We start from the raw sequence: 7509 nt of genomic DNA, 5'->3' as shown, positions 1-7509 counted from the left end.
AAAATTCATCCATGTCTTTTCATAGCTCATTTAATTACAGAGTAATATCCCATTGTATGGATACACCAACCTCATTTTTCATGGACTTAAATTTCTTTGAACTTAGCATTAAATTTTGCAATACTCCTTGATACTGAAATGTTTCAATACAAGTTTTACATGGTCATTTTTGCCAGATGACCTATCCGTTACTTTTTTCCCTTTGCTAGAGACACGACACCTGCAGTTTTTCGGTGTCCTGCTCCAATCCAGACTAGCTGTCCTCAAAAGGAGCTGCAGAATTGTCCTCCTGGGTGTGCTCTCTGACATCATGCTGGAAATTCCTTTGTCTCTCTCTACGTAAACTTCTTGTTCTCTGCATCCAAGGTCTTCTTTTTCCTTGGTTTACTTCTTTCTTTTAGTGGAACATATCCTTCAGCACCTTCCCAAGAAATAATGACTGGAAGACACATCACTGAAAATTCTGGCTTCACTCAAGATCGAGAGTTTGGATGTGTATAGAATTGAACATTGAAAATAAATTTTTACCCAGAAATGTCAGGGCACTGTTCCATTGTTGTTATTGTTGTTTTAGTTGTTTAGTATTGTTGTTTATTGCTCCAGGGTTGTTACTGAGAAATCGAATGATATTCTGATTCAGGGCTGAGAGGGAGGGTGTGGTAGGTGATCTATTTTGTTTTCATTAAAAGATCTTAGGATATTTTACCTATGGTTTTCTAAAATTTCATAATGATAGAATTTGTTGAGAGTTTCATTTTTGTTCATGGTACTGGGCATTTGGTGATCTCTATCCATTGGAAGACTCATATCTTCTAGTTCTGGAAAGTATTTTTGTACTATCTCTTTGATAATATTCTCCCTACTATTCTGCCTTTTTTTTCTGGAACACTCATTAGTTTTTAAACTTCTTGAATTCTCTAATTTTCTTATCTTTTCTCTCCTTATTGTCATCTAGTTACTTTTCTAGTTTCTGAGAAGTCTCCTTGATTTTACTTTTTAATCCCTTAGTTTTATTTCTTGAATTCTTACTATCAAACTTTAAAGTTTCAGAGTGTTCCTTTCTTACTCCATGACTGTTTTGTACACACACCACGCACACGCAATGTCTGCTCTCCTTTTTTCCTGTTTACTTGTTTCAGTCTCCCTCTTTCTTACTGGACATTTTCCTTAAACGTCTGGCAGTCCTTGACCGGCCATTCACATTTATGAGTAGGTACTAAAAAGCTGATTGGAAGCAGCCTATAGAAGGGCAGTACTTGACTGTAGGGAGAATTGGCTACAGTTCTTTTGCTTTTGGTCAAATCAGAATTTTCCAGAGTCTATCTTCTGTGTCAGCCTCCACCACTCAGGTACCTGGTACCCTGTTTCGGAGTCTTTCATAGGTTGTGTGAGGGAATTCAGCTCGTTTTGGGTGCCCTGCTGGGACTCTGCCAGTCCGCCAAGTCACTCATTGACTTCTCACTTCTACTTTCCCTTTTCTACTTTTCCCAGTTTCTACTTCCCTGTATATGCCTCAGACGTCTCCTGAGTTTTATCAAAGATTGATTTTGTATCTGGTCTTTGTTCTTGTGTTTTCTGAGATGACAATGGGACAGAAATGTCTATATACTGCCATCCGAAAACCAGAAGTCTTCTAGAACCATGCTTGTTTGGAAAAGTTTGATGAATATTTGTGATTTTAATCTGAAAAGTTGAAGAGAAATTGGTTAATTTTCTAAATAAAATTTTATAATTATTAGGTTGCTAAGTAGTGTTACATCAGGAAATTTTGCTTTGTATTAAATTTGCATGACGGCCATAAGTGCCATGTATGGGTACCATTCCCAACACACTTACACAGTGAGGGTTCAGGGTATAAATGAACTTATACCAATTAGATGTACTGCTGCCCTAATACAACAAACTATAAAACTTCCTGCTATAGACAGCCACTCCTAAACATCTATTATCAGTAGCAAAATAGCTACATAGTAAGGTCCACAGTGAATGTCTCTGACAATTGCCAATGGAAACGATCCAGTTCTTTCCAATGTCAATAATACTTACTGTGCATGCTCAGTTGCTTATGGTTGACACACTAGAAATTAAACTGAAGGAGATGGAAGATTAAGATAATCAAAACCAGGACATCAAAACAACAGTATCGAATGTCAATATATTGACTACCCAAGCATCAGTGTGCATTTATGGAGCAACCACTGTGTGCCTGTGCTACAGGCTGAAAAAAAGAAAACATGACACCTTTTCTCCTGGAGATTTCTTTCTTTCTTTCTTTCTTTCTTTCTTTCTTTCTTTCTTTTTTTAAGATTTAATTTAGAGGCGCCTGGGTGGCTCAGTCGGTTGAGTGTCTGCCTTCAGCTCAGGTCATGATCCCAGGGTCCTGGGATCAAGCTCCACATCGGGCTCCCTGCTCGGCTGGGAGCCTGCTTCTCCCTCTGCCTGCCGCTCCCCCTGCTTATGTTCTCTCTCTGTCAAATAAATAAAAAGAGACACAAGCGGGGGGAGCGGCAGGCAGAGGGAGAGGGAGACGCAGGTTTGACACTGAGCAGGGAGCCCAAGGCGGGCTCGATCCCATGGATCATGACCGGAGCCGAAGGCAAATGCCCAAACGACCGAGCCACTCAGGCGCCCCTCCTGGAGGTTTCAATTCACTTAGAAGGAGCGCAACATACACATGAGCAACAATGACCCAATAAGACCGAAGACAGAAGTGTGGCGAAGTCCGCCTTCCGGACACTTTGCGGTGTGTAGCGCTGCTTTAATTTGGGGTTGCCAGTATCCAGTCTCTAGCTTCTTGAGTGTTGACAGACAAGCGCGGCAGTGGCAGCCCCAGAGCGCCATTCAGTGACAAGGCAATTGTAATTGTGGTGGTGGCTGCTATGACTTCCTCGTCCCAGTTCTACGACCCCTGAATGGCGTCTTAGGCAGTATGCAGGATTTTTTTGTCTCAGTAGTTCAGGTTCTGGCCTCTGATCTCCAGTTTCCTGATGGTGACAGAGGAGCCACATCCTTGATAGATCAGTTCTGCAGTGCTGTGGAAGTCACCCAAGAGGTATGCCTTGAGTCCGTTCCTCCACTGCTCCCAACAATTTGACAATTATCTAATGTCCTATATTTAACCCCTTTCTGCTTAAGACACCTAGAGTATGTTCGCTTCCTACATTGAACCCTAATATCGGACTAATGTTAGGAATTTGAAAAAGGTTTGAGAGAATCAGTTATACTAAATATGTAATTACTTTAAATGTTTCGTGAAACTCGATGAACTACTTACTCAGCATGCTAAATGTTGAGGACTTAATCTTTTCAATGTAAGTATTGAGCATTAATCATAGAATAAGTAAAAGTAATGGAACTTATCTTTATACAACCTATGACAGGATTAATAATTACCAAGATGTTGAAGTTGATCTTAAAGACTTAAGAAAAACTAGATAAGAATTTTAATATATTGAATATCAATTAAAACATAAGTATAAATAGGAACCCCCTCCAACAGAAATCTCCCCTCAGACATTAAAAAGTACAACTGACATTTATCGCTCCCTCCAGTCCCTCAGACAGAATCTAATATTGGAGAGTGCTCAATGCAAGTTGTTGAGTGAATAAATGAGCAACGATACCATGAGAAAGATCTCATCATCACAATTTTAAAGATGAAGAAAGTGAAGTTTAACTGCCTCTCTTCGTCTCTGGGCTCAGACCTAGTTTGCGGGGACACGGCTACACGCACCAAGAAGGCTGGAATCGTTGGTAAATATGGGACCCGTTCTGGTGCCTTCCTCAGAAAAAGAAGATTGAAATAAGCCAGTACACCAAGTACACCTGCTCCTTCTGTGGCAAAACCAAGAGGAGGAGATGAGCTGTGGGGATCTGGCTTTGCGGTGCCCTCAGGAAAACGTAGCTGGAGGGACCTGGACCAGCAGCGCCGCTTCTGCCCTCACAGCAAAGTCGGCCAGCAGAGGACTAAAGGAGTTGAAAGACCAGGAGAAGCCCGCCATCGGAAACACCGCTAGCCTAGAGCAAACGCGTTAAGTCGCGGAACAACAAAAGCAGCAAAACAGAAAGAAAGTGAAGTTCAGAGAAGCTTACCACTAGACCAGTGGCCTTTAAAATTGGGTTTATACACCCAGGTAGTACGCGATAAAATACTTTTTTTTTTTTTAGAGGAAGAGAGAGTGGGAGGGGCAGAGGGAGAGAGAGAGAGAATCTTCAAGAGGCTCCATGCCCAGCGGAGAGCCCAACGGGGGGCTTAATCCCCCAACCCCAAGATACGACCTGAGCCGAAATCAAGAGACACTCAACGGACTAAGCCACCCGGTCACCCCTAAAATACCATGTTTTGTAATCACGTCTTATTATGTACACAATACAATAGTGCAGAAGTCATTACATAATATCTAAAAATGTACGTACGTGAGTGGCCTGTGCTCAAAACTGTTTTCGTGATGGTATGAGCGGCCAGGAAACTTTGTAGGCTGCCGTGGTAGACGGACGGCAAACTGTCCTGGGCTGGTGTCATGTTTCCTTATGCTTGTACCCCTCAAGTCCAGCCTGGGGCCTGGCGTAGCAAGAGAGCTCGATAAATGTTCAGAATGAGAATGAATACACGAATAGATGAATTGATGAATAAAAGGACATTCATTTAGATGCCCCGGATCACAGAACAAGCATGTGAAGGTGTCAGGATTCAAATTCAGACCTGCTCACTTCCGGAGGCCGTACTGTTATAATAAGAATAGGTCGTGGCACAGCCCACGCAACAGATCAGCGAGGAGGAACCTGAGATGTTTTTCCAACTAGTTTTTAAACACACACACACACACACACACACACACACACACACACACAAGCTCTGAGCAACAGAGGAAAGCATTACATTAATCAGGAGGTTTTTATCATCCTGTCAGCTTTTCCACAAGGGAGACATTCTTCAGGAACATAGAAAGGTAAAAGAGCTATATCATATTTCCTCCAATTATGTATTTGGGTAGCACTTGACGATGCGCCCTGCATCCTCCCAGAGGCCAGGGACACTCTTCTTTCTCTATGTGATACATGGAGGGAATTTCTCACCTTTTTTTTTTTTTTTTTTCCGGCATAGGCCACATCTCTGCCCTGAGAACAAACAAACTTAATTAAGACAAGAACTTCAACCTCCTTTCTACCAAGCTATATCCCCACAATATCAAGTTAGTCACAAGACAAAGTTGAGTTTTATTTATTCCTCCCTCCAAAGAATAGTAAAGCGGACCAACATCTGAAGCACAAATGTTGATAATCCAAGGGCACAGGTGTTCAGAGCCTGAACGAAAAGCAATGGGAGATCAGTGAGAGCTTCTGTGTGCAAGGCACTCTACTACTAGTTGATTTCTACATGTTATCACATTTTTATCTTTACAACAACCCTAAAAGTACCATTATTATCCCCATTTTATAGATGAAGAAAGAGGCGTAAGCAAGTTAAGGAACTTATGCAAAATCACACAGCTCGTCGATGGTATAAGGGGTTTAAACAAAAGCCCATCACACCAGACCAGACTGCTGGATTCCAGAAGCAGAAATGGAGGGGAGCGCCTCTGCTCGCCCTTGGTTGCCATTAGATAACAAGTAAGAACTAAACCTTTTGGGAAGCCACTGAAATTTCTGGGGGTTGTTTTATAATTGAAGGCTTACCTAACAGAAGTTGGTTGATATAGGGAGGTTTTGTTTTTTTACTGTTCATAGCGGTGTAAACTTTGGAAACCACTTTAAGAACTTGGTACAATGCAAATCATGTTTGGTGAGAGCCTCTATTGCTTTATCCCTCTGACTTAGGACAAAGGCTCAAAAATGATAGGCGCTCTGCAGGCAAGACTGAATCTGTGGGGGCGTGGCTTTGGCATTCAGATGGTTGAATACAAATTGCTGCATCAACAACGAGAGAGAGATTTTCTTAAGGGGCAATCAGAGTATTTGAAGAGTACATTGTCAGATGGAATTTTAACTACAGCCCCAAATATTCATATGTGTACTTGCAAACTAAGAATTTATAAGAAACACTCTGGAACAGTGACTTGATATTATTGGAAGACATGCCTATAATTTCTTTTTAATCTGTATTTAGTTGAAACTAAAAAAAAAAGGTAGAGTGATGAGCAGTTATTCTATTCATAAAGGTGAAAGATCTGAATAATCCTTTAAACTGTTTCTTTTGTGCTAAGAAGCCTACCTAATGGGGCTTTCTAGTTGCACAAATTTAAAGCAACACCCACTTGCTCATTTTGAGAAAAACTATAAAGAAAGCTTTTTTTAAAATGCAGATTATTTTAGATAGAGAAGCTGAATATATTACTTGGGCATATAAATTGTGCTTGGCGAATATATGCTATGCCACTGTAAAAAAAAAATCTGGTTTAAGATTTTATTTGAGAGAGAGAGAGGGAGAGAGGGAGCACAAGGGGAGGGGCAGAGGAAGAAGCCGATTCCCAGGAGCCTGAAGGGAGGCTCGTGTGAGGCTCTGATTCCAGGTCCCTGGGATCATGACCTGAGAGGAAGGCAGACGCATAACCGACTGAGCCACCCAGGCGCCCCACCACTGTAAAATTATTATGGGGGCTTAGGAATGTACAGATAGAAATATTTCTTACCTTGTCACTGATGTAGATGTTTTTGTGGGGATGAGTATGTGATTTAAGATGTGGCTTGCACTGCATCAGAACCTGAGATCCAAAAGGCCACATAAAGGAAATCCAGACTTGTTTTTCAACTCTCATTAGAGGAACTGGAACTGGAAAAGGAAAAATGTACTGGACTATGTTTCGCTGGCAAGGTTCATCCTTGACTATGTACTGAGATTGTCCTACATGTGGCGCTAATTGTGAACAATCCAGACTTCAGAAAATCCATGTTGGCTCATTAAGACCTGATGAATGAGATGGAGGGAGAGGTATATTCCTGCAGGAGAGAGGAAGTTCCTCTAAAGGCAAGCATTCTCACTCTCATCTCATATAAAGATAGATCCTAAGACAGGAAATGGAGACTCTGAGCCAAAGGAAAGAATTTTTTTCTCCCTTGGAGGCTGGATTCCACAAAGAGTAGAAAATAACTTGGAAGGAATTACAGCTGGAGAGGCAGAATGGCTCCTGCCCACATGGAAGCAGGTGCAAGCCAGACAAGGAAGAGCCCCATGGGCATGGGTATAGATTGTAGACTACACAGGTATCACCTCTGGGGCCAGCAGGGCGCTGCCAGTACCAGCCTGAAAGCTGATGGGATCCCAGAACTGTAGAATATAATCTGCAAATTTTGGAAATTTCATCTGCAAATTCCACAATGAGTGGACAGTAATATTTACTTAGAACAAAACCTGTTATGAACTCTGCATGCCACATTACTTTAATGCAAGAATGGTTACACAGGGGCGCCTGGGTGGCTTAGTTGTTAAGCGTCTGCCTTTGGCTCAGGGCATAATCCCAGCGTTCTGGGATCAAGCCCCACATCGGGCTCCTCTGCTGGGAGCCTGCTTCT

General features: G+C 41.9%; 1 pseudogene; it reads left to right on the top strand.

Moving 5' to 3' along the window:
• Positions 1-3556: 3556 nt before the first annotated feature.
• LOC123002026 (60S ribosomal protein L37a-like) lies at positions 3557-4035 on the top strand (annotated as a pseudogene).
• Positions 4036-7509: the final 3474 nt, after the last annotated feature.

Source organism: Ursus arctos, unplaced genomic scaffold, assembly GCF_023065955.2.
Source record: "Ursus arctos isolate Adak ecotype North America unplaced genomic scaffold, UrsArc2.0 scaffold_24, whole genome shotgun sequence".
NCBI classification, from domain to species: Eukaryota; Metazoa; Chordata; class Mammalia; order Carnivora; family Ursidae; genus Ursus; species Ursus arctos.
This window is presented reverse-complemented; position numbering and strand designations above follow the sequence as displayed.